The sequence below is a fragment of the Lynx rufus genome, unplaced genomic scaffold (assembly GCF_022079265.1).
Source record: "Lynx rufus isolate CCGP_SWC_20201006 ecotype Redwood Valley unplaced genomic scaffold, mLynRuf1.p SCAF_3, whole genome shotgun sequence".
In the NCBI taxonomy this organism is placed as follows: domain Eukaryota; kingdom Metazoa; phylum Chordata; class Mammalia; order Carnivora; family Felidae; genus Lynx; species Lynx rufus.
In genome coordinates, this window is record NW_025814845.1 from 134,511,893 (window position 1) to 134,538,629 (window position 26,737).

The following is a 26,737-nucleotide window of genomic DNA, read 5'->3' on the forward strand; positions in this document are numbered from 1 at the left end:
CTCACAGTGAATGAAGTTGGGAATAGTTTAAATAAACAAGTGACTGTTTTATCTCACAGGTCATATTCTCATCCTTATCTCCTGTAACACTCAAACTCTTGAGTTAGTGACAAAAAGACAACAGTGTTCTGATTTTCAATTCTAAATCTTTGAACTTGAGGAGTCATGAGGAGTAACAAAAGTTTAGGGCCAAAACTCTGCTTCTTGGTAGTACGTCTACTTTTCTCCAGCTAGATGGCTTAAGGAAAATCTTTCATCCTTTCTGGATCTTTTTTTGTCTTCTAGAAAAGTACCTTTATATATATATAAAGTATATATATATATATATAAAGTACCTTTATATATATATAAAGTACCTTTATATATATATAAAGTACCTTTATATATATATAAAAGTACCTTCATATATATATGAAATTTATTGACAAATTGGTTTCCATACAACACCCAGTGCTCATCCCAAAAGGTGCCCTCCTCAATACCCATCACCCACCCTCTCCTCCCTCCCACCCCCCATCAACCCTCAGTTTGTTCTCAGTTTTTAACAGTCTCTTATGTTTTGGCTCTCTCCCACTCTTTTTTTTAATTGCAATTTTTTTAGAATCATAAAAGTTAATGCATTTATACTGTTAAATGCTGCACAAATGTTAGTTGGTATTATTTTGAGAATATGCTTGGTTTTAAGTCCTGGACTACCATGTGAGCTCTGGAGAGTTGGAGTTCTTTCATTTCTCACAAGCCATACATCCTTGCGCAGGTTATTTAATCCTATGGTGCATCCAATTCTGCATGTATAAATTGAAAACAATGTTTTGTAAGGTTGTTATACATTTTAGAAAGATGATACATGTTCAATATTTAGTTGAGTGCCTGACACTTATAGGTATTCAAATTTTAAGGCTGTTTGTTAATATTGAAATAATGATAATAATTGCCCTTATTATTACCTATCCATCTAGCCTTGCTCCAATTATCTAGGGCTGGAACTGGCAATATGCCCCTGGTAGATATGTCTTGTTTCTCCTTCTAGCTAAATGGGCAGGCAGACCTATCTGGCTGGATAAAACATCCAGAGCTTTATCTCATTATGCTATTGGGGGATGGCCCCTTATTGTTCTACTTTCTGGCCTCTGTGAACAGAAGTATAATGGCAGTGTTCTCATACTTGAGTCACTAATTTTTGATAAAGAATCTAGCAGTATTCCCCGTTGGCCACAGAGACACGAGATCATTCAAAACTCAAATTGATATGAAAGTTTGATTCCTTCACTCCAAGAATGTGGTTAGAGTTCTTCTTCAGGGAATACAGTAGCAGTTATTACTTCTTTCCAAGCAGAAAAAGGCCTAAGTTGCTAAGTTTCTCTTACTCTGGGCTCCAGCCACTCTACTATCAATGGGGACATGTGGGCTACTTCGCTACATGTAAGCTGTGATTCCTATGGGTATGCTTCTAACAAAACCTGAACCAAAACCAAATGAAGATTTAGGGAAGGACCAATAATTAAACTTCTTATTTCTTCATCATTTGTGTAGTATTTTGGATTCTCTTGATCTAAAAACAGATAAAATAAACACTGGAATTGGTCCAAATCCTGTTTTCTTTGCTGAGATGAGTGTAGGTGATTTAACTATTTATAATGACAGCCTGCTCCCAAATCTATCTCCAAAATGAAATAAAAATAAAAACAATTTTTTGTCCTTTATCAATCGACTGATTGGTTGACATATATTCAGTGATTCCTAAGAATGTGAATGTTGTTGTAGGTTCACGTTTCCTTATCTGAAATCTTTGGGGCCAGATGAGCGATTGGATTCAGAAATTTTAAGATTTTATATACTTTTTTAAAAGTTTATTTTTGGAGAGATGTAGAGAGAATTAGCAATGGAGGGACAGAGAGAGGAGAGAGAATCCCAAGCAGCACAGAGCCTGATGCAAGGCTTGATCTCTGGAACTCTGAGACCATGACCTGAGCCAAAATCAAGAGTCAGACACCACCCGGTGCCCCATTGAAATTTTAAGATTTTAGAAAGACTATGAAGTGCATTTATTATATATTGCAAAACCTTGCTGGCAGGTAGTGTGGCAATACCTTGCAATTAAATATGTTTACATTTTACATTGTATAACTTTAAAAACACACTTAGATTTTGTAATTTCTGTATTTTGGAATTTCATATAACAGATTGTAAATCTTTTAGTTCTAACCAAGCTTTACTGTAGTGAAAAATACTCATAGAAAGTTTTCGTTTGTGTCCAAATTGTCCAAACATATTCTGAGCAATTGAACTCTCCCAAAGAGGGGCATTTAGTGATCCCATGGACTATCGAATTATTTCAGAATTTTTGGCCCCAGTATCATTTGTAGCCCCTTGTGCATTAGGAAAACTTTTTTTTTTTTAAATCTTAGTAAGGGTGCCAAATAAACTCTTGACTCTGACCCTCCTTTGTCTGCCTCTGTCTAGCATTCCCATTGCAGTACATAGCACCTCCACCCAGATATTTCCAATTAAGATATAAAACATCAGGGGTATCTGGGTGGCTCAGTTAGTTAAACATCTGAGGTCATGATTGAGTCTGCATCTGGCTCTGTGCTGACAGTGTGGAGGCTTCTTGAGATTCTTTTTCTCTCTCTCTGCCTTTCCCCTGCTTTCTCTTTCTCTCTCTCTCACAAAATAAATAAATAATCATTAAAAAAAGAAATAAAACATTATTCCTGTTCACATTTTCTTCTCCTTCATTCTGTGTCAATTTAAATTCACCACCTGTTCTTTTTTTCTAATCACAAAAGTAGATCTCAAATACATCCACATAGACACTGAAGTTTTTCTTTATAAACATTGCTCAGATTATGCCAATCCATTGCTTAGTATACTTTAATTGTTTTCCATTGTCCTTATATTAGAAACCCAAAGTTCTTCACAAGAACTATAGTTCCTGGGCATTCTGGTCCCTGCCTATCTCTCCAATATTATCTTATACTATTTTCGTCTACTGCTTGTTATTACTGGAAAACTTGATATTATTTCTCTTTTAAGGCATTTATATATAGTGTGTCCTATCCTTGAGTTCTCTTCGCATCCATGTTTTTTTGTCTCCTGCTTATCCCCATTAAATTGCTATTAATTAATGAAATTTTCCCTGAATCTAAAGTAATTCTTCACTCTTACTCTTTTCCACAGTACCCTGGTCTTACCCTTCAAACATATCATTATTTGATTATATAGTTATTTCTGTGCTTTTTGGTTAATGTCTGTCTCCCCAGTAGACAGTAAGATTCTCGGGGACAGGTCCATATTTTTTGGGTCATTACTATGTGCCCACTGCTTAGCAGAGAGCCTGACATAGGGTAGGAGCTCAAAATGTTAGAGAAATGAATGCATGAATAAATGAATAACTTAATTGATAGTGACTAACAGCTAACACTCATTATAACAGTCTCACACTCATTATCACATTTAATCTCAAATCAACCATGTGAGGTAAGCAGGACAGATATTATTAGTCCTAGGTTATAGATGAACACGCCAAACTTTAAAAGATTAAATGATTTGATTAGAATCACATAAAACTAAGAATATTGTCTCAGATTTCTGATTCTTAGCCCATCCTTTCTTATTGTTTTCCTCCAACTGCTATTTCTCTCTCAGTCGTTGAAAATGAAAATAGATTTCAAAATCATGGTAATGGATTTCAGTAGGAAAAATTGATATAATGGAGTTGTTCCCGTTTTTTGTTTGTTTGTTTTGTTTTGTTTTGTTTTTTTCCCAGTTGGCCTTTGCAAAATTTCAGGAGAAGGAGCTAACACAGAAGTAACTTACTTGGGGACTCAGAAACACATTGATAAAATATAAAAGAGTATACTAAGATAAACCTAACCTTACATTCAAGTATGTGTTCAAGGATGGAAAATCATGTAAAGGAATGAAAAATTATATGAAAGGATTGCCTATTATAATGGAAGCATATCTGATACTAAAAAGAGAAATGAAAACGTTTTCTTACTTACATGAGAAATCTTACCGAGGCCTTCCTTGTGGATTAGGGCATACTCTTTATGTGTCATATATGCTAAAACACTGCAGATACAATTTAAGAATATTCACTTGCTCAAAAGTAATTCTGAATGAAGACATAAACAAGTGAGGTTGTATTCTCAATGGGGAAAATCTATCCTAGGAGACCAATCTCCTCTTGACCTTGTTTTTCATATCTGTAATGAAAGGCTTTCACTATGTTGTACGTATGCCTGACGCTAATATAATATTGTATGTCGACTAAACTTCAATTTAAAATTTTAAAAAATGAAAGGTTTGACTAGATGTTTCATAAAGGAATTCCGGTTCTTAATATTGTTTGATATGGGTTCAAGAACTGGGAGGGAGACGTTCTAATTATGAAGTCCTTAATATAAAATGGGCAAAGTAGACTGACCTATTTCTATCTCAGATCATTCTGTTTTAAAAATAGTCTCTAACAGATATGTTAAATAAAGACAAAGTTCTGTTACAGATCTTGACAATTCCACAAACCAGGTCAGGCCACCTTCACACTGCCAGATCTTCACACAGTGCTTCTCAAAGTATTAAATCAAATTCACTAGGTACCAGAAATGGGTTGAAAGTAAAAGACACAGTATGTATCAAAGGCAAGGTAGCTATTGACAAGATATTACAGTAGACTTCCAAAAATACACATTTCCTTTAAGGAGATATGGAAATTAGTTTTCTAGGAATGTGTTTGTAAACTCTGACATGGGAAGACACTTGACTATAAAAAGGCTATACGCACAGAAGCAGATTGTGAAGTCATTTGTTCATGATTCATGGAGAGGAGGACAATGGCATAATGACTTAACCAGTTAAAAGCCTAAACTCTGAAATCACAGAGATCTGGGTTTGAATCATGATGCTGGCATTTGCTTTTTTTGTGGTCTTGGGAAAATACTCTTCTGTCTCTGCTTCAGTCTATAAAGTTACAGAAATCTCTCTTTCTGTAAATGAGACAATACATGTAGATACTTATACCCTAAAATATTCCTTTTTGCCATATAAGTTGTGCTTTACTTATGAAAACTATTTCTATTTCAATACAAACTATTCATACTCCCATCTTATAGCTGAAGTGAAAAAAAGGGGGGAAACATTTATTATTAAAACAGTTACCAAGAAATATTTATGTTTAACTTTGATTACTTTAAGTTGATCTGTCCAATAATTGATGATAATGCATTTTTTTTGAGATAATAAGGAACTGCCTTAATTAGGTAAGATCCCCCTGTCATTTTTTGGTCATTTTGTATGCTTCAGTACCATTCCTGTGCATCCATGTGAGGTGTTCTTCCCACCTGAGCACAGGCTTTCTGGAGACTGTTCTTTATTGTTACATGATTATCTTTGGCTGCAAAGCTCCCAGACTGCGAAGCAACAAATGCAGTGTGGTGACTGTCCCTAATTGTAAGCCCCACTCACTGTTTTTCCATTTTTGTTCATTGTAGGTAATCACAGCTTTGTACTCAGCTGTAGAGCATCATGTACATTAATTGGCACTGAGGTTGCTACTGGCTACCACTTTTATTTTGGAAAAGCATTGAAGGCAAAAGCATGCAAATTCCCATCTAAGTACTTCAGTTATTTGAATTCTTTATATGCAGTTCTCTGAGAAAGCATGCACAAGCATTGGTCTTGATTATCTGGATATAATTAGAAGCTTTCTGCAGAAGAAATAATATGAGAACAAACATCTTACATCAGGCACAAAGTGAGGTAATTTGTGAAGAGATGAATTGGGACAGGAACAGGTACGAATGCTTTCTAAACAAGTCCTACGTTTCAACTACAGACGGTCCCCAACACAACAATGATTTGATGATTTTTGGACTTTATGGTGGTGCGAAAGTGATAAGCATTCAGTAGAAACCATACTTTGAATTTTGTTCTTTCCCCAGACTAGCAGTATGTAGTATGACACTGTCACATAATGCTGGGTGGTGGCATGTGGTGGCAGCTCCCAGGCAGCCACCCGATCAGGAGGGTAAACAACCAGTACACTTAGAGCCTTCCTGTGTCCATACAATCATCCTGTTTCTCAGTTTTAGTACAGTATTCAACAAATTACAGGAGGTGGTCCACACTTTATTATAAAATAGGCTTTGTGTTGGATTATTTTGCCCAACTGTGGGCTAAGGTAAGCGTTCTGAGCACATTCAAGGTAGGTTAGTCTAAGATATGATATTCATTAGCATAAGTGTTTTGAATGCATTTTTTGACAAGATATTTTCAACTTAAAATGGATTTATCAGGGTATAACTGCATTTTAAGTTGATGAAGATCTGTAACTTGCAGTGAAAAACAAAGGAAGGTGGGCTGATTTAGCACTTTTTGGGAAATGTTAATATCATGACCAAGAATTTGAATAGATAGTTTAGGAAATCTTAACAGGACATTTGTGGCTTGGAGGCTATAACTTGGATAACTAATTTTGGGAGTAATCTGTAAGTGAAAGGACATGTGCCAGAAAAACTGGATCCTACTACTGGTTACATCACATTCTTAACATTGAAGGCCCCTCTGGCTGTCAGGTTTCCCTAGTAGGTATCATGCAACTCAAGGTCTGGAAATTTCTCAAATGGTCTAAGTGGTTTCTTAGACTCCTTTTCAAATACTCACAATATATGTGGGCATATTAAAAAAAAAATTAGGACAGTGACTGCAGAAAGAATCCTTTTTTAAAAAACTAAAAAAAAAAGTTTATTTATTTTGAGAGAGAGAGAGAGAGAGAGAGAGCTAGCAGGGGAGGGACAGAGAGTGAGGGTGAGAGAGAGAATCCCAAGCAGGCTCTGCAACACCAGTAGAGAGCCTGATATGGGGCTTGAACTCATGATCTGTGAGATCATGACCTGAGCTGAAATCAAGAGTCACATGCTGAACCAACTGAGCCACCCAGGCATCCCAGAAAGAATCCTTTTCAATTTTGTTTAACCCAGCATTTCCAAAATTTGTCTGGACATGGAACCTTACTGTTCGGGGTAATGATATCTATTAAAATCAAGAACACACATACAAGGAGTGCTGGGTTAAGTATTGGCAGCAGAAAGGAATTCTTAAGTTGCTCATACATAACTGGGTAGTTAACACTTAAGACCAATTAAGTTTACAGTAGTAACACATTAAGAATATATCATTATGAATTAATTTTCAGATTATAGGGTCTCTCATATTCCAAAGGATCATGGAATGAGGATAATAATAATTATACTAATAACTCTTATTTTTGGAAAGCTACTAGGTATCTGACATTATGCAAGCTATTAAACATGTGTAGATTTATTTAAACATCATAACAAGCCCATAAGGCATACAGATATTATCTCTAACTTCAAATAAGAAAAGAGACTTAAAAATATTAAGCAACTTTAAAAAATATACAATTAATTACAGTAGATCTGAGGTGCAGATCCATGTTTCTGCCTCTTAATTAGGAAAGAAGATAGAGGGAGGAGAGAAGAATCTGCAAAAGGAAAACCACATTTACTGAGGTTTCTGTGCAGGTAAGGAGTGTGGCTAAGGTGAAAGAACAATGGATTCCTAGAAAAATTGGTCTGCTGAGGCATGGGACACACAAAATTTAACATCTGCAATGTATGTCTCTGAGAAATCGGGATTTTCTTTGCGATTCTTTCCTCTATCCAGAAAAAGAAAACATATCCTGTGCTTTTTCAAAAACTATTATAACTCTAAGGGATTTAGAAGAAGTTAAATTCATCATGAAAATGACAATTCATTAGGTGTGAATTTTTGGAAGGTGATGTTGAGAATGAGTCTGAGGTTGTGTCTTGGCTCTGTGATAAAGTGTTGTGGAATAGGTTGGTAATGTCTGCCAGGGAATGGGTAATAGCATTGAAAGTTCTGATTCAGCCTTAGAGGTCATTCCTGTAGTTCAAACCAGCATTTACACCAGAAAAAACTGAGGCAAAGGAAGGCAAAGTAAATTTGTTATACAACAAATAAAGGTCAAGCACATAGACAAACATTGACTCTTTTGTTTCCGAGGTCAATGAACTTTGTCTTGAACAAAATTACTCTTTTTGATATTTTTCAGTGTAGAGAAAAGCAATTATTTTCTCAAAGAGTTCAAGTAAAACAAAGAGTTCAAAGTGAAACCAATAAAATTTCATAAATTAAGAATTTCTTTTACATAATTATCAATTTTGGATTCTTCATTCTTGTCAGAGATAAAAAGGGGACAATGAATGGTTCGTATTACTTCTGAATGGTCCTTAATCCTTGGTAAACTAGTATTGTTTGGAAAGCTTAGAAAACCCAAGCTACCAAAGAAAGTATTGAAATGTCATCTAACTAAACAAAAACAAAATAAAGCCTAATCCCTGTGTTTTGGTGTTTTCCCAATATTTTTATTTATTCTTTTCCTCCAAACATAATTATTCATAGGTAGCAAAATATTTTCTGAGTTTTAATTAATAGAGAAATTTGAATAGTTAATTTTACAAAAAAATGAAATATATACAGAATACTCTTAGTTGTTTAAAGGTTTCTTGGTCGATCTATTGTTACTTCCTTCTCATGTGACATCGTGACATCTTTCTCTTCAAGTCATTTGAACAGATTTTTCTAAGGGAATTTTTCAAAAATATATTTTCTTAATATTCAGTAATCAAGTGTTCAAGAGTACACTTATCTTGATGAGCATTAAATAATGTATAGAATTGTTGAATCATTATTTTGTACACCTGAAACTATTTTAACACTGTGTGTTAATTACACTTCAATAGAAAAATCACACTAAAAAATATTGTTCTATTATTGTAACCCTATTACATGGTGTTCCATTGTCTAGCACTGCCAAGAGAACTTTCTATAATGATCGTGATGTTCTTCTGTGCTGCCCAATATGGTAGTCACTAGGCATGCATGGTCACCAAGCACTTGAAATGTGGCAAGAACAACTAAATTAAAATTAAAACTTTAAATTAAATAGAGCTGGTTCTGGATGTAACGAACTTGGAAGCTGCCACTTCTTTGTAACAATCAGTCAAAAGTGGGCCAGACAAAAAAAAACAATAACTCCTCTAGGATCCATAAGAGGGGTGCAGACACAGGAGAAACACTGCCCTCAAGATTGGAGAGACAGGGGCGCCTGGGTGGCGCAGTCGGTTAAGCGTCCGACTTCAGCCAGGTCACGATCTCACGGTCCGGGAGTTCGAGCCCCGCGTCAGGCTCTGGGCTGATGGCTCAGAGCCTGGAGCCTGTTTCCGATTCTGTGTCTCCCTCTCTCTCTGCTCCTCCCCCGTTCATGCTCTGTCTCTCTCTGTCCCAAAAATAAATAAACGTTGAAAAAAAAATTAAAAAAAAAAAAAAAAAGATTGGAGAGACAGACAGACAAATCCAGAGAATAACAACTTATCTGAGGTGAGATAACAAGTTGAAACCTCTGTGGAAACCAGCGTTGGGGTAGAAAAACCTAAACTATAATGAATAAATTGCTGGAGGCTCAGTGTATACAACTCTGAGAGTTAAAAACTCAAGGGGACTCAGTCAGAAAGGGGCCTGCACAATTTTGTGAGATTTTCCTCTAGGAGCTTGACCAGGTTCCCACAGTAAATATTGGAGAAAAATCCACTCTTGCTTCAAGCAGGGTGATGGTAAAACCTTGGTTTGTGAGCATAATTCATTCTGGAAACAAGCTTGTAATCCAAAGAACTCATATATCAAAGTGAATTTCAAGAACCGTTGCCTCAGTTGTGATCATGTGACATTCGGCATCACATACTACTCGTATTGCAAGACATCACTCGTTTATCAAGTTAAAATTTATTAGAAATGTTTTCATCTTGCAGAACACTCGCAGAACAACTTACTTGCAATAAAAGGTTTTACTGTTTTGAAATACATTAGAGCCCTGTGTTCTTCTGAACAAGGCCTGCCCTCAGGAAAAACTAGTTAATCAGAGTCTAACCTCCTGGGGTGTTTTCAGAATCTAATTGACCAAAGGAGTAGGGGGAGAAAGGAAATACCCAACTCTAGTCATGTCTAGCCTTCCATGCGGGAGAAGGGAAATACCTGCCTCCGGCCAACTCTAGACATCTTCCCCTAGCAAGTTGGGGAGTGGAAAAATATTAAAAATAAAATCTGTGAGGGTCACAATCCAGAGGTATAGGTCCACTAAAAGACAGAAACCTAGTAAAATAACTATAAAATGCTTCCCCTTCTCCTATACCTCACCACCACATTACTAAAGGCCTATTTACAAAGGTTCTTTTAACCTAGTGTATCATGATCTATCTATTGAGAAAAAAATTGCAAGCATAACAACAGGCAAAAAACAATTTGAAGAGAGAGAGCAAGCATTATAGAACCACCCATGGCAAAGATCCTAGAATGATCAGACTGGGAATTTAAAACAACTATGATTAAGATGCTTAAGGGCGCTAGTGGATAAAGTAGACAGCATGCAAGATTAGATGGCCATGTAAGCAGAGATATGGAAATCCTAAAAGGGAACCAAAAAAGAAATTGCAGGGTTAAAAATCACTGTAATAGAAATGAAGAATGTTGTTGATGTGTTGACTAGTAGACTGGATATGGCTGAAAAAAAAAAAAAAAACCACTGAACTTGGGAATACATCAATAGAAACCTCCAAAAGTGACAAAAAAAAAAAAAAAAGAACAAAGATAGGGAAAACAGCAGAGCAGACTATCTAAGAATTATGGTTCAACTGTAAAAGGAGTAACATGTGTAATGGGATTACCAGGAGAAGAAAGAGAGAAGTAATGAGAGAAATAATTTGAGACAATGATAGAGAATTTCCCTAAATTAATGTAAGACACCAAACCACAGATTCAGAAAGCTCAGAGAACACCAAACAGGATAAATGCCCAAAACAAAAACAAACAAACAAACAAAAAAACCCCACCACTAAGAAAAAACAAAAACACACAAAAAACTATACCTGGGCGTATAATTTTCAAAATATAGAAAGCCAAAGATAAAGAAAAAATCCTGAAAGAAGCCAAAAGGAGAAAACAGCCTTACCAATGGAGTAATAAAGATAAAATTTACATATAATTTCTCAGAAACCATGTAAGCAAGAAGAGAGTGGAGTAAAATACACAAAGATGGAGAGAAAAGTAACCTAGCAACTGAGAATTCTATGTACTGCAAAATTATCTTTCAAAAGTGACAAATAAAAATTGAAGGAATTTGTTGCCAATACACTTACCTTGCAAGATGTGTTAAAAATTCTCTAGAGAAAAAAAATAATACAGGTCAGAAACTCAGATTCTAAATAAAGAAAAGAGCATAAAAGGAAGATTCAATGAAGATGAAATAACTTTATTTTTCTTATTCTTTTTTTTTTTCAACGTGTATTTATTTTTGGGACAGAGAGAGACAGAGCATGAACAGGGGAGGGGCAGAGAGAGAGGGAGACACAGTATCAGAAACAGGCTCCAGGCTCTGAGCCATCAGCCCAGAGCCCGACGTGGGGCTGGAACTCACAGACTGCGAGATCGTGACCTGGCTGAAGTCGGACGCTTAACCGACTGCGCCACCCAGGCGCCCCTATTTTTCTTATTCTTAATTCACCTAACAGTTTGTTTAAAATAATAATTGGAACAGTCATCAATTATGTATGCTTATATCTACTATATATTTCTATCATATATACACACACACATATATATATATCTTTTCAATGTACATATGCTTATGTTTGTTTACATATAAGTGAGATAAATCCTAACAATGAAGGACTGGAGGTAGAAATTAGAATTATTTTGTTATCACAAGGTACTCATACTACCCATGAAGTAGTATAGTGTTATTTGTTTTTTTTTTTTTTTAACATTTATTTATTTTTGAGACAGAGAGAGACAGAGCGTGAACAGGGGAGGGGCAGAGAGAGGGAGACACAGAATCTGAAACAGGCTCCAGGCTCCGAGCTGTCAGCACAGAGCCCGACGCGGGGCTTGAACTCACAGACCATGAGATCATGACCTGAGCTGAAGTCGGACGCTTAACCGACACACCCAGGCGCCCCTTATAGTGTTATTTGAAAGTAAATTTGGATTAGCTGTTGGTGTATATTGCAACTGCTAGGGCAACCATTAGAAAAAAAAAAAAAAAAAAAAGTAAAGGGGCGCCTGGGTGGCGCAGTCGGTTAAGCGTCCGACTTCAGCCAGGTCACGATCTCGCGGTCCGGGAGTTCGAGCCCCGCGTCAGGCTCTGGGCTGATGGCTCGGAGCCTGGAGCCTGTTTCCCATTCTGTGTCTCCCTCTCTCTGCCCCTCCCCCGTTCATGCTCTGTCTCTCTCTGTCCCAAAAATAAATAAACGTTGAAAAAAAAAAAATTAAAAAAAAAGAAAAAAAAAAGTAAAAGAAAAAAAAGTATAGCCAAATGCTAAGAGAACATGGAATCATAATAATGCTCAATTAAAATCACAAAAGGTAAAAAAAGGTGGAAAAAATAGGAACAAATAACAAGCGTGATAAATACAAAACAGTAATGAATAAGGTGGATATTAATCCATCTCTATCATAATCGTTTTGAACGCGTGATCTAAATGTACCAATTAAAAGACAGAGAAAATCAGAAAGGATCAAAAATCATGACCCAACTATATGTTGTCTGCAAGAAACCCACTTTAAATATAAAAACACAAATAGATTAAAAGTAAATTAATGAAGGAAAATATATCATGTTAACATTAAAACAAAGCAGGAGTAGCTGTATTACTTTCAGACTGAGCAGACTTCAAAGTAAAAAAAAGTAGTCAGGAATAAACGAGGGCATTAATTATGAATAAAGTGGGAAATTTTCCAAGAAAACATAATAATCATTGACATGTGTATGCCTAAGGAAAGAGTATCAAATTATGTGAGGCAAACACTAATAGAACTGCAAAGAGAAATAGATGATTCCACCATCATAGTTGGAGACTTCAGTACCCCTGTATCAGACATCAAAAGATCCAGCAGTTACAAAATCAGTAGGGACATGGTGGAATTCAACAACATCATTGATGAACTACATATAATTGACATTTAAACACTAATTCATTTAACATCAACAGAATACACATTCTTCTCAAGCTCACATAGAATATTCCCTAAGATAGACCACATTCCAGGCCATAACACATACCCTAACAAGCTTAAAAAAATAGAAGTCATACAATATTTGCTCTCAGACCACAATGAAATTAAACTAGAAATTAAGAGCTGGATGTTAACTGGAAAATCCCAAAATACATGGAGATTAAACAATTTACTTCTAAATAACACATGGATCACAGAAGAAATCTCAAGAGAAATTTAAAACTATTTTGAACTAAATGAAAACACATCTTATCAAAATCTGTGGGATGTAGCCAAAGCAGGGAGTGCTTAGAAGGAATTTATAGCATTGAATGAATATTTTAGACAAGAAGAAAGATCTAAAATCAATAATCTAAATTTCTACTTCAGAGAACTAGAGAAAGAGCAAATTAAATCTAAAATAACAGAAGAAAAAAATAATAAGAATTGGAGCAGAAATGAATGAAGTTGAAAACTGGAAATCAATAAAGAAAATAAAACCAAAAGATGATTCTTTGAAAATATTAATAAAATTGATAAACCTGTGTAGCAAGGATAACTAAGAAAATAAGAGAGAGAACATAAATTCCTAATATCAGAAGCAAAAGGAGTGACATTACTACAGATCCCAAGGGAATTAAAAGGGTAATAAAGGAATACTACAAACAATTCTATGCCCACAAATTTGATAACCTAGATGAAATGAAACAATTCTTTGAAAGACACAATTTGCTGAAACTCTTACAAGAAGAAATAGGTAATCTGAAAAGGCCTATTTCTATTAAAGAAATTTAATCAATAATAACTTTCCAAAACAGAAAGAACCAAACCCAGGCCCAGAATTCACTGGTGAATTCTACCAAATATTTAAGGAAGAAGTGATACCAATTCTGTATAATCTCTTTAGGAGTCTACTTCTTAACTCATTTTATGAAGCCAGCATTACCCTAACCAGAACCAAGCAAAGAAGTTATAAGAGAAGAAAACTACAGATTATTATCTCTTGTGGACACAGATATAAAAATCCTCAATAAATGTTAGCAAATAGTACCCACCAATATATAAAGAAAATTAGACATCATAACCAAGTGGGATTTATACCACACTTGCAAGACTAGTGTGGTATTGTGAGAGAACAGACAAATCAGTGGAACAGAACTGGGAGCCTAGAAATAGACCTACATTAATAGAGACAACTCATGTTTGAAAAAAGCGCAAGGCAATACAATGGAACAAAGATAATTTCTCTAAAAAATGGTGCTGCAACAATTGGACATCCAATGCAAAATATACAAAGAAATCTTACAACTCCATAATAAAAAAACAACTATCCGAATAAAAAAGGTGAAAGACCTTAGCAGACACCTCACCAAAGACGTATAGATAACAAATAAACATGTGAAAAGAAACTCCCCATGACATGTCATTAGGGAAATGCAAATTAAAACAACAATAAAATAGCACTACATACCTATTAAAATGGCCAAAATCTGGAACACTGATAACAGCAAATGGTGGTTAGGATGTGGAACAAGAGGAACTCTTTTACGTTATTGGTGGGAATGTAAAGTGATTACTTTGGAAGACAGGTTGGTCTCTCACAAAACCAAACATAGTCTTATGATGAAATCCAGAAATTTATGCTCCTTGATATTTACTCAAAGGGTTTGAATATGTCCACACAAAATCCTATACAATATCCACGTAGCAGCTTTATTGAATTGCTGAAACTTGGAAGCAACCAAGATGTCCTTCAGTAGGGTGAATGTATAAACAAAATGTACATCCTGACAATGGAAAATATTATTCAGCATTAAAAATAAGTGAGCTATCAAGCAAGAAAAAGAAGTGGAAAAAAGTTAAATGTATATAACTAAATGAAATGAATCCATCTAAAAAGGCTACATATTATATGATTCCAATTATGTAACATTCTGGAAAAGGATAGACTATTGAGACAGTAAAAAGTTCAGTATTCATTAGGAGTTAGAGGAAGGGGGATTAATAGGCAGAGCATAGGGGAAAGTGAAAATACTTTTTATGATATTGTAATCATAGATACATGTCATTCATTATACACTTGTCCAAACCCATAGAATTTACAGCAAGAGTGAATCCTGATGTAAACTATGGATTTTGTGATTATGATGTATTGATGTAGGTTCATCAATTATGATGAATATACAACTCTGGTAAGTGATGCTGAATATGGGGTGGGGATATGTTTATTTGAAGGCAAGGGTGTATGGAAAATTACTGTACTTTGCTCTCAACTTTGTGAATCTAAACAAACAAATGAAGTGTCACCTGGGTGACTCGGTTGAGCATCCAACTTCAGCTCAGGTCACAATCTTGCTGGTGTGACTTCGAGCTGTGCATCAGTCTCTGTGCTGACAGCTCAGAACCTGGAGCCTGCTTTGGATTTTGTGTCTCCCTCTTATTCTCCCCCTCCCCTGCTCGTGTTCTGTCTCTCTCTTTCTCAAAAATAAACGTTAAAAAATTAAAAAAAAATGAAATCCTTAAAAATGTAAATAGGCATTTATAGCTAATAGCTACTGTATTGAACAACACATGTCTAACAGGTATTAGAAGGTGACTTTCCCAGTCACCAATTCTTTATTCACAACCTGAGGCTTCTATTCTTTTTTATTTTTTTTTTCAAGGTTTGGAAATCCCTGCTCACATTTTAGTCATTTAAATTAAATATTCTTTAATACACTTTCCCTGTGCAGCAGCAAGATCCATTAACCTTCTTTCTAATCCAAGCCTCATATGACTACATCTGTGGATCTGCCCTTTTGGCTATTATGATATTAATTTACATCATTTAAACAAGATAGTTTCCTTACCTTTTATTTATTTAATTTTTATTCCTGAGCCCTGTCTTGACTATAAGGGGCATACAGGTTTGAAAGACTGTCTAATTTATGGGGTTATGAAGCCATAAGTAATCGCATGTGTTTTTTTGTGTTGTTGTTGATGGTAATGAAGACACTGCTATGGGGACAACACTTTTCTTATAATTCAAGAAAGAAAAAAAGCCCTTGATAACCTTTTTCATAAATGAGATTAGACAAATTATTGGTTGCCTTGCAATAATATGACTTTTTCCTAATTTATATAGAAATGCATCTGTTGAGTGGTGAAAGGAAATTAAAACAGGCTGTAAATGTCAATCCATTTCTCCAGGACAGTATCCTGTGCCTTGTTATGTTTTAGTGATTTTTACTCCTAATTACAATCACTAACATCTTTCCTGGGCTTATAAAATAGTTGAATCATTGGAGTAGTTAAAAACACTAGAGATACCATCTCAGTTGGAAATTTAATGATAAGGAAGAAAAAAGAGAAACAAGTGATAGAAAATAAAAGAATAATTAAAAGGGTAAATGCAGATGAAACAGTTTAAAAGGCACTGTGTAGAGAGTTCAGTTAAACAGATTTTCACCTGACAGTGAAAGCAAAGAAAAATAATGAACTTGTAGCTCCCTACCACTCTTTCCACAGTATAGTATCTCTTTCCTTGTAGTAACTGTGGTTTATGTTTTAATTTATTATATGCTATTAAAAGTCATTAAATTACACATCCGCATAGTGGGTTTATACCAGAAGTGGATAAACTTTCCATTTCAGCTACTGGAAGCAAGTTCCAAAATACAAATAATGTATTTTATGAAAATGAATAAAAATAGGCACTCTTTATAGATAGGAATGATTTAATGAGCAAAATATTTCTAATTTTAAATATCTGTATTTTGCATGCTAAAGATACTTTCTCAATATTTTGTCACTGCAATTCTTCCAATAATTGGATGTCATATTTTAAGGCATCAGTCTTATAGAGGAATGTGACATTTATTAATTCATTTGTAAAATAAGAATATATCAAGACCCACTATATGTCAGTTCCTGTGCTGGTTGTCTGAGACACGGAGAGTAAGTCATGGCACCTGCCACCAAGATGCTCATAGTCTCCCTGAAGTTTCTTGAAATAGGCCATCAGGGAGCCGATAGTATTATGGAAAAGATGCTATTCAACAGTAGAGGAGAGGCAAAAGTTTGGGGAATTAGGGAAAGTTTACCATAGAAAATGATATCTGAGATAAGTTTTTTTATGTTCAGAGAGGTGAGGGGAGTGCACACACTTGTGCACATTAGGGAGGGGCAGAGAGAGAGAGGTAGAGGGAGTGAATCCTGAGCAAACTCCACATTGTCAGTGCAGAGCCTAACATGGGGCCCACAAACCATGAGATTATGACCTCAGCCTAAACCAAGAGTTGAATGCCTAACTGCCTGAGCCACCCAGGTGTCCCAAGAAAGAACACTTTAAGTGGAAGCTCATAAAAGGCATGAGCTTACAAATTCAAGACACTTCAAAAATTTCAGTATTGCAAGAATTAATGGCTTATGTGGATTTGGATAAGTAATAAGCTTAGAGCATCCAGATCTTGAAAAGTCTTGTATGGCATATTAAGTTTTATTATTTTCCTATATGTTACAGGGAAGTAGAATTTAAAAAATCTATTCTCTTTGTCAAAAGAGGTCTTTTAAAATATGTAGCTTGGAAAGTAATATTTTCTTTCTAAATTAAAGGTGCTTCACCTTTTGGTATTTCATTATTTGTTAGATCATCATTTGGTCAATAGAGACCATGTTCCAAGTGATATATAATCATAAAATCCACTCTTCCCTCTCAATTATGAGGTCAAATACAAAGAGAAATAGTGGTTTTATTTATCAACAAATAAATAATGATAATAATTCTGTTTTCATGAATGTTAATCAGATCTGCCCTAAACAACTAAACTTCTCTTTAGGTTTAATCATTGTTTAGATCTAAACTCCAGCTAGATCCTATACACTCATATATTTACTGCTGCCTCTCTAACCCAGGAAAGACTTCATCTGGATTTAAATCAATTGATCTAAATCTCCAAAGAAATACAGTTAAATGAAACTAAACAGTTTAAAAAGTAAGATAAATGTAACCACACAAATCATCTCTGCTTTCCCACTCCATTTCCTGATAAGCAATGCAGATAATCGAAATAGAATGGAAGATGTCTTGGATCAATTAACATGGTACAGTTGAATACATTTATACACTGAATACACAGATGTTCCTCTGTGGCTTAACCTTCATTTTTTTAAAAACTAATTTGATGTAGAAAGTCTCATATTTTAAATGTTAAAAAGGCAACATAAAATTTGATTTTTAAAATGAGAACATATTTGAAAAGCATTATTTTGAAATTTTCACAGAAGGATGTTGCTTTAATTTTTTAAATATACAGTTTAAATTAACTTTCTCAGTATTTCTCACAGTATTTTATTAGTAAGTGTAGCAATATCTTTTGCATAGGCTCTTCATTTAATGCAAATTAAAATAAATAGTTACTGGGAAAATATATTTCTTTTATAATGTGTAATGTTGGTTAGATTCAGAAAATGTGCAATTATGAAATATACATTTGAATTTCAGGTCAAGTTTACACACATAACTAATTTTATACTTATAAAAAAGAAGTATCATATGGACTTAGATCTAGGTAAATTATAAAACTCATATGAATTTATAACTTAAAAAACATAATATTAGGTTCCTTTGAGAACAATAAAATAAGCACCTTAAGGGAATATACTGGAAAGCTATGAAGATCAAGACTTGGCAATGATAAGTATGAGGAAGCTCTAAAAGCTCTCATAGAAATATTAACAAGAGTTCCATGGATTACTGCTCCATTGTGGTAAAGTAACCAGTCCCAAATTTTCTATGTTTCCCTAAGTGACTCTTGGCTGCTGCACACTCCTGGTATATCTGCATTAACCCAGCTCCCTTAGGAAAAATAGCATTTATTGAATGGATATTAAGGAATCATGGAATTGGCTGGAGGCTTAAAACTACATTAGGAAAATAGTCAGGAGCTGTGGAAGTTTGAGAAGGCCATGCTTAACAATCCACAATTATGTTTGTCCTTTGGAAACATTTTTATCCAAATCCTGACACAGTGATCAATATGACCTCTAGCCTCAAATACAACACTGTGATGATTCAAGGTTCAAAGTCCATTAAAAGTATTTGGTAAGCCTCTTCCATGGTTGTACAAGAGCAGGGAAAACTATTACTTTGGCTTTTATGATGAGAGGTGGGTACAACCCTGCAAGATGATACACAAAAATGGATCCCCCAGACTCAGTTAAGCATCAAATTTCATCTCATGGTTTGTGAGTTCAAGCCCCACGTCAGGCTGTATGCTGAGAGCTGATTTGGAGCCTGCTTGAGATTTTGTGTCTCCCTCTCTCTGTGCCCTCCCTCACTCATGCTCTGATTCTCCATCAAAAATAAACAAACACTAAAAAAAAATGGGTCCCTCAAAGAAAGAGAGAATGGCACTAATGGGGGGGTATTGAGACTGAATATTTTATAAATGACAAATATTTACCACATAAATCTATCTTCTTGTTCTTTGCCCCTGTGATACATGTCCTATATATCGAAGTGTGTGTGTGTGTGTGTGTGTGTGTGTGTGTGTGTGTGTGTGTGATGATGGCTATGGTATATGTAATTTTCATTTAATGGTTACTTGAGGAGTATACTGACTCTAATATATGTTAATGGAAAAAAGGAGCTACATATATCAATGATCAATCCTCTGAAATTTGGTATTTTCCTCTTCTGACATATATTTTCCTATCTTAATTCATTATTTTAATTTCCTCTTTAGATTATCTTAATTTGTAAATTCATCTTATTCCTAAATTTCCCCTGGCTCCTCCCTTTTGTCACCACCTAAATTTTTTTCCTCTGTGGGCATCTGGGCTGATATAACTGTCTTATATTAGACTATGCAAGAAGCAGGCCCTTATACAAGGATTTGCCTCTTTGGGAGGTGATTTCAGAACACTTCATTAGGGAGTACAGAAGTGAGGCAGGGAAGAGAATGTCTTCAATAAAGAGTGTGCAATCAAGCAAGTAACCATGGTAGGTTATTGGAGTTTGATCTCACTGGGGAAATCTAACAGGTAAGGTAGAATGCAAACAATAATATAATTCCAGATGAAGAGGTGGGAGCAGAGTTATTTTGTGTTCCAATTTTTAAGTCATTGGTTTAGATTCTCCCAGGCTCCTCTGCTTTGTGTGCAGGTGGGCAAAATGAGCCCCTGGAAAGCAAAAAAAAAATAAAAATAAAAATAAGACAGAGAAATACAGTGATAGAAGTTGGGATTTAGCCAATGTGAAATTAAATGGTAAGGATGAAGATTATGGGTGGAACACTAATGGCATCTACTACAGTTTAACAGAACCTTACTAGTTGCCTTATTAGTTATACTCAGATTGAAATGGGATTCCCAGTCAAGCACTGGAATAGTCAGTAATTATTATTTTTTTAAATATAATTTATTGTCAAAATGGCTTAAATACAACACCCAGTGCTCATCTCAACAATGCTTATCACGCATTTTCCCCTCTCCCCCAACCCCCATCAACCCTCATCTTGTTCTTTGTATTTAAGAGTCTCTTATGGTTTGCCTCCTTCTCTCTCTGTAATGATTTCACCCTTCCCTCCCCCCACGATCTTCTGTTCAGTTTCTCAAGATCCACATATGAGTGAAAACATATGATATGTCTTTCTCTGACTGACTTATTTCACTTAGCATAATACCCTCCAGTTCCATCCATGTTGCTGCAAATGGCATGATTTCATTCTTTCTCATTGCCAAGTAGTATTTCATTGTATATATAAACCACATCTTCTTTATCTATTCATCAGTTGATGGACATTTAGGCTCTTTCCGTAATTTCACTATTGTTGAAAGCACTGCTATAAACATTGGGGTAATTGTGCCCCTATGTATCAGCACTTCTGTATCCCTTGGGTAAATTCCTAGTAGCGCTATTGCTGGGCTATAGGGTAGTTCTATTTTGAATTTTTTGAGGAAACTCCACATTGTCTTCCAGAGCAGCTTCACCAGTTTGCATTCCTACCAACAGTTCAAGAAGGCTCCCGTTTCTCCACATCCTTGCCATAATCTATAGTTTCTTGACTTGTTCATTTTAGCCACTCTGACTGCTGTGAGGTGGTATCTCAGTGTGGCTTTGATTTGAATTTCCCTGATGATGAGTGACATTGGAGAATCGTTTCATGTGTCTGTTTGCCATCTGGATGTCTTCTTTAGAAAAGTGTCTAATCATGTCTTCTGCACATTTCTTCACCAGATTATTTGTATTTGGGGTGTGAAGTTTGGTGAGTTCTTTATAGATTTTTGATACTAGCCCTTTATCCAATATGTCATTTGCAAATACCTTTTTTTCATTCTGTCAGTTGCCTTTTAGTTTTGTTGATTGTTTTCTTTGCAGTGCAGAAGCTTTTAATCTTGATGAAGTCCATCTAGTTCATTTTTGCTTTCAATTCCCTTGCCTTTGGAGATGTGACAAGTAAGAAATTACTGCTACTGAGGTCAAAGATGTTTTTGCCTGCATTCTCCTCTAGGGTTTTGATGGGTTTCCTGTCTCACATTTAGGTCTTTCATCCATTTTGAGTTTATTTTTGTAAATGGTGTAAGAAAGTAGTCTAGTTTCATTCTTCTTCATGTTGTTGTCCAGTTTCCCAGCACCATTTGCTAAAGAGACTGCCTTTTTTCCATTGGATACTCTTTCCTACTTTTTCAAAGATTAGTTGGTCATACATTTGTGGGTCCAGTTCTGGGTTTTCTATTCTATTCCATTGGTCTATGTGTCTGTTTTTGTGTCAATACCATACTGTCTTGATTACAGCTTTGTAGTAGAGGCTAAAGTCTGGGATCGTGATACCTCCTGCTGTGGTTTTCTTGTTCAAAATTACTTTGGCTATTCAAGGTCTTTTGTGGTTCCATACAAATTTTAGGATTGTTTGCTCTAGCTTTGAGATGAATGCTGGTGCAATTTTGATAGGGATTGCATTGAATATGTAGATTGCTTTGGGTAGTATTGACATTTTAACAATATTTATTCTTCCAATCCATGAACATAGAATATTTTTCCATTTCTTTGTGTCTTTTTCAATTTCCTTCATAAGCTTTCTATAGTTTTAAGCATATGGATATTTTACATCTTTGGTTAGATTTATTCCTATGTATTTTATGGTTCTTGGTGCAATTATAAATGGGATCTGTTTCTTTATTTCTCTTTCTGTTGCTTCATTATTGGTGTATAAAAATGCAACGGATTTCTGTACATTGATTTTGTACCCTGCGACTGTGCTGAATTCACGTATCGGTTCTAGCAGACTTTTGGGAGTCTATCAGGTTTTCCGTGTAGAATATCATGTCATCTGTGAAAAGTGAAAGTTTGACTTCTTCTTTGCCAATATTGATACCTTTAATTTCATTGTGTTGTCTGATTGCTGATGCTAGGACTTCCAATGCTATGTTCAACAATAGTGGAGAAAGTGGACATCCCTGTCGTGTTCCTGATCTCAGGGGGAAAGTTCTCAGCCCATATATGTGGGCTTCTCATATATGGCTTTTATGATGTTTAACTATGTATCTTTCATCCCAATATTCTTGAGGGTTGTCATTAAGAAAGGATGCTGTATTTTGTCAAATACTTTCTCTGAATCTATTGACAGAATCATATGGTTCTTATCCTTTCTTTTATTAATGTGATGCATCACATTGGTTGATTTGTGAATATCGAACTAGCCCTGCATCCCAGGAATGAATCCTACTTGATTATGGTGAATAATTCTTTTTATATGCTGTTGAATTCTATTTGCTAATATCTTGTTGAGAATTTTTGCATCTGTGTTCATCCGGGATATTGGCCTGTACTTCTCATTTTTTGTGGGGGTCTCTGTCTGGCTTGGGAATCAAGGTAATGCTGGCTTCATAGAATGAGTCCAAAAGTTTTCCTTCCCTTTCTATTTTTTGGAACAGTTTGAGAAGGATAGGTATTAACCCTGCTTTAAATATCTGGAAGAATTCCCCAAGGAAGCCATCTGGTCCAAGACTCTTATTTGTTGGGGGATTTTTGATGACTAATGCCATTTGTTCACTAGTTATGGGTCTCTTCAAATTTTCTATTTCTTCCCATTTGAGTTTTGGTAGTGTGTGGGTGTTTAGCAATTTGTCAATTTCTTTCAAGTTGTCCAGTTTGTTGGCATATAATTTTTCATAGTATTCTCTGATAATTGCTTGTATTTCTGAGGGATTGGTTGTGGTAAATCCATTTTCATTCATGATTTTATCTACTTGAGTCCTCTTTATTTTGTTTTTGAGAAGCCTGGCTAGAGGTTTATCAATTTTGTTTATCTTTTCAAGAAACTAACGCTTAGTTTCATTGATCTGTTCCACTGTTTTTTTTGTTTTTGTTTTTTTTTTTGTTTTTTTGTGTTTTTTTGGGGGGGAGGGGTGGTGGATTCTATATTGTTTATTTCTGCTCTGATCTTTATTATTTCTCTTCTTCTGATGGGTTTGGGGTTTCTTTGTTGTTCTGCTTCTAGTTCCTTCAGGTATGCTGTTAGATTTCATATTTAGGATTTTTCTTGTTTCTTGAGATAGGCCTGGATTGCAATGCATTTTCCTCTTAGGACTGCCTTTGCTGCATCCCAAAGGGTTTGGATTGTTGTGTTTTCATTTTTATTTGTTTCCATATAATTTTTAAATTTCTTCTTTAATTGCCTCGTTGACCCATCCATTCTTTAGTAGGATGTTCTTTAACCTCCATGCATTTGGAGGTTTTTCAACTTTTTACTGTGGTTGATTTCAGGTTTTATAGCATTGCAATCTGAAAGTGTGCATGATATGATCTTAATTCTTTTATATTTTTTGAGGGCTGTTTGTGACCCAGTATGTGATCAATCTTGGAGGATGTTCCATGTGCACTTGAGAAGAATGTGTATTCTGCTGCTTTAGGATGAAAAGTTCTGATTGTATCTGTCAAGTCTATCTGGTCCAGTGTATCATTAAGGGCCATTGTTTCCTTATTGATTTTCTATCTAGATGATGTATCCATTGTTGTAAGTAGAGTATTAAAGTCCCCTGCAATTATCACAATCTTACCATTAAGATTACTTATGTTTGTGATTAATATATTTATATATTTGGGTATATCAAGTTGGGGGCATAAACATTTATAATTGTTAGCTCTTCTTGATGGATAGACCCTATAATTATTATATAATGCCCTTCTTCATCTCTTGTTACAACTTTTAGTTTAAAATCTAGTTTGTCTGATATACGTATGGCTACTCCAGCTTTCTTTTGACTTCCATTAGCATGGTTCTCTGTCCCCTCACTTTCAATCTGAAGGTGTCCTCAGGTCTAAAATGGGTCTCTTGTAGACAGAAAATAGATGGGTCTTGTTTTTTATCCATTCTGATACCCTCTGTGTTTTGATTAGAGCATATAGTCCATTTACATTCAGTGTTATTGAAAGATATGGGTTTAGAGTCATTGTGTTATCTGTAGGTTTCATGGTTGTAGTGATGTCTCTGGTCCTTTGTGGTCCTTGCAACAATTCACTCACGGAGTCCCCCTTAGGATCTCTTGCAGGGCTGGTTTAGTGGCGAATTCTTTCAGTTTTTGTTTGTTTGGGAAAACCTTTATCTCTCCTTCTATTCTGAATGACAGGCTTCCTGGATAAAGGATTCTTGGCTACATATTCTTCCTGTTCATCACATTGAAAATTTCCTGCCATTCCTTTCTGGCCTGCCAATTTCAGTAGATAGGTCTGCTACTACCCTTATGTGTTGACCCTTGTATTTTAAGGCCCTTTTATCCCTAGCTGCTTTCAGAATTCTCTATATTTGTATTTTGCCAGTTTCACTATGATATAGTATGCAGAAAATTGATTTAAGTTACATCTGAAAGGAGTTCTCTGTGCCTCCTGGATTTCAATGTCTGTTTCCTTCCCCAGACTGGGGAAGTTCTCAGCTCATTTGTTCAAGTACATCTTCAGCCCCTTTCTCTCTCTTCTTCTTCTTCTGGAATTCCTATGATACAGATATTGTTTTGTTTGATTGCATCACTTAGTTCTCTAATTTTCCCCTCATGATCCAGAATTTTTTTATCTCTCTTTTTCTCAGCTTCCTCTTTTTCCATGATTTTATCTTCTATGTCACCTGTTCTCCCCTCTGCCTCTTCAATTCTCAGTCACCGCCTCTAAGTTATTTTGCATCTCATTTACAGCATTTTGTAAATGCATCATGGCTATTTTTTAGTTCCTTGATCTCTGCAGCAATAGATTCTCTGCTGTCTTCTATGCTTTTTTCAAGTCCAGCGATTAATCTTGTGAGTATTATTCTAAATTCTTGCTCAGTATATTGTTTATATCTGTGGTGAGCAATTCTTTAGCTGTCATTTCTTCCTGGAATTTCTTTTGAGGACAATTCTTCTGTTTCATCATTTTAGCTAGTTTTCTGTCCCTTGTGTGTTTTAAAAGTTTGTCATGTGCCCTGCACCTGTGAGCACTCCTATATTAAAAAGGGGTCATACACTGTCAGGGCCTGGCCCTTCAGGAGGTGTTTTTTGGAAAGTGTTACTTGCTCTCTGTTGTTGTGACTTTGGTTACTTCATCTCCCTTCTGGTAGTGATGTTTTGGACCCTCCACCAGGTGTGCTTTGATTTGTTCCATGAAGTAGCCCTGGAAAGGAAAAGAAACAGACAAACAAAAAACAAATAGAAAGCAAAAACAGGCAAACACGCTAATTAAAAAACAAAAGCAAAATATCAGAAACACCCACTACAAGTAAACAACAGGGTCGAGGCAATGCTGATGGAAGAAGCCTTATCCCATACAAAGAAGGAAATGACAGGGGAGGGGAAAAAGAAAAAATAAACACTGACCAGGCAGAGAAACTATATGGCTTAATCCAAAGAGACAGAAAGAAAAATAAAGGAGGCAGGGAAAAAGAAGATAAAGTCCAGTCAGAGAAACTATACGGTTTAATTATTACAGAGAGAGAAAAAGGAAAATAAAGGAGGTGTAGAAAATGTATCAAGGGAATGGATTAAATATGTCTGCTTAAACAAACCAACAACCAGAGTAACCAGACTAGAGGCGGGAAGAGATAAGAAGGAGAAAAGGAATGAAGACTATATGTATGTAATAAGAATTGTCCCAGAATTAAACCAGGCAATGCAACAGAGCTGGTCTGGAGGAGGGGTCATCTGGTAGGTCAGCGTCAATCCCATTCCTGCAAATATGCAGTTACCAGGTGCTGAGGGGTGTGTTTTGGTGTGGGTGGTTCCCGCCTTGGCTGTGGGCCTGCTGTCGTTACCTGAGGTCCCACCTTGGTGGTGGTGGGGAGAAAAGTGGCAACACCCAGACTCTCCTCCACGGACCCAGTGTCGCAAACCACTCTGAGCTGTCTTCACTGTGCCGTGGGCATAAACGGGGTGGTTTGTCTTGCATAGCTGACTCCTGTGCCCTTGCACTTGGCTGGGATTCAAATTCTCGCTCCGCGCACCCTGGTACTGGGGAAGCGCCACTCCACGCCACCCAATATGTGGTCTCTGACTGGCAGATGCAGGTAGGCTTTGTCCTGTTCCACAGCACTCCAGGGAGGAGATCGCTTTTTCCTACTACAGACTGCACCCCTGACTTAGTCACCAAGCTCGGGGCTGGCTCCCCTCTTCCCCAGGTGTGTAATCCAGGCAGCCGACC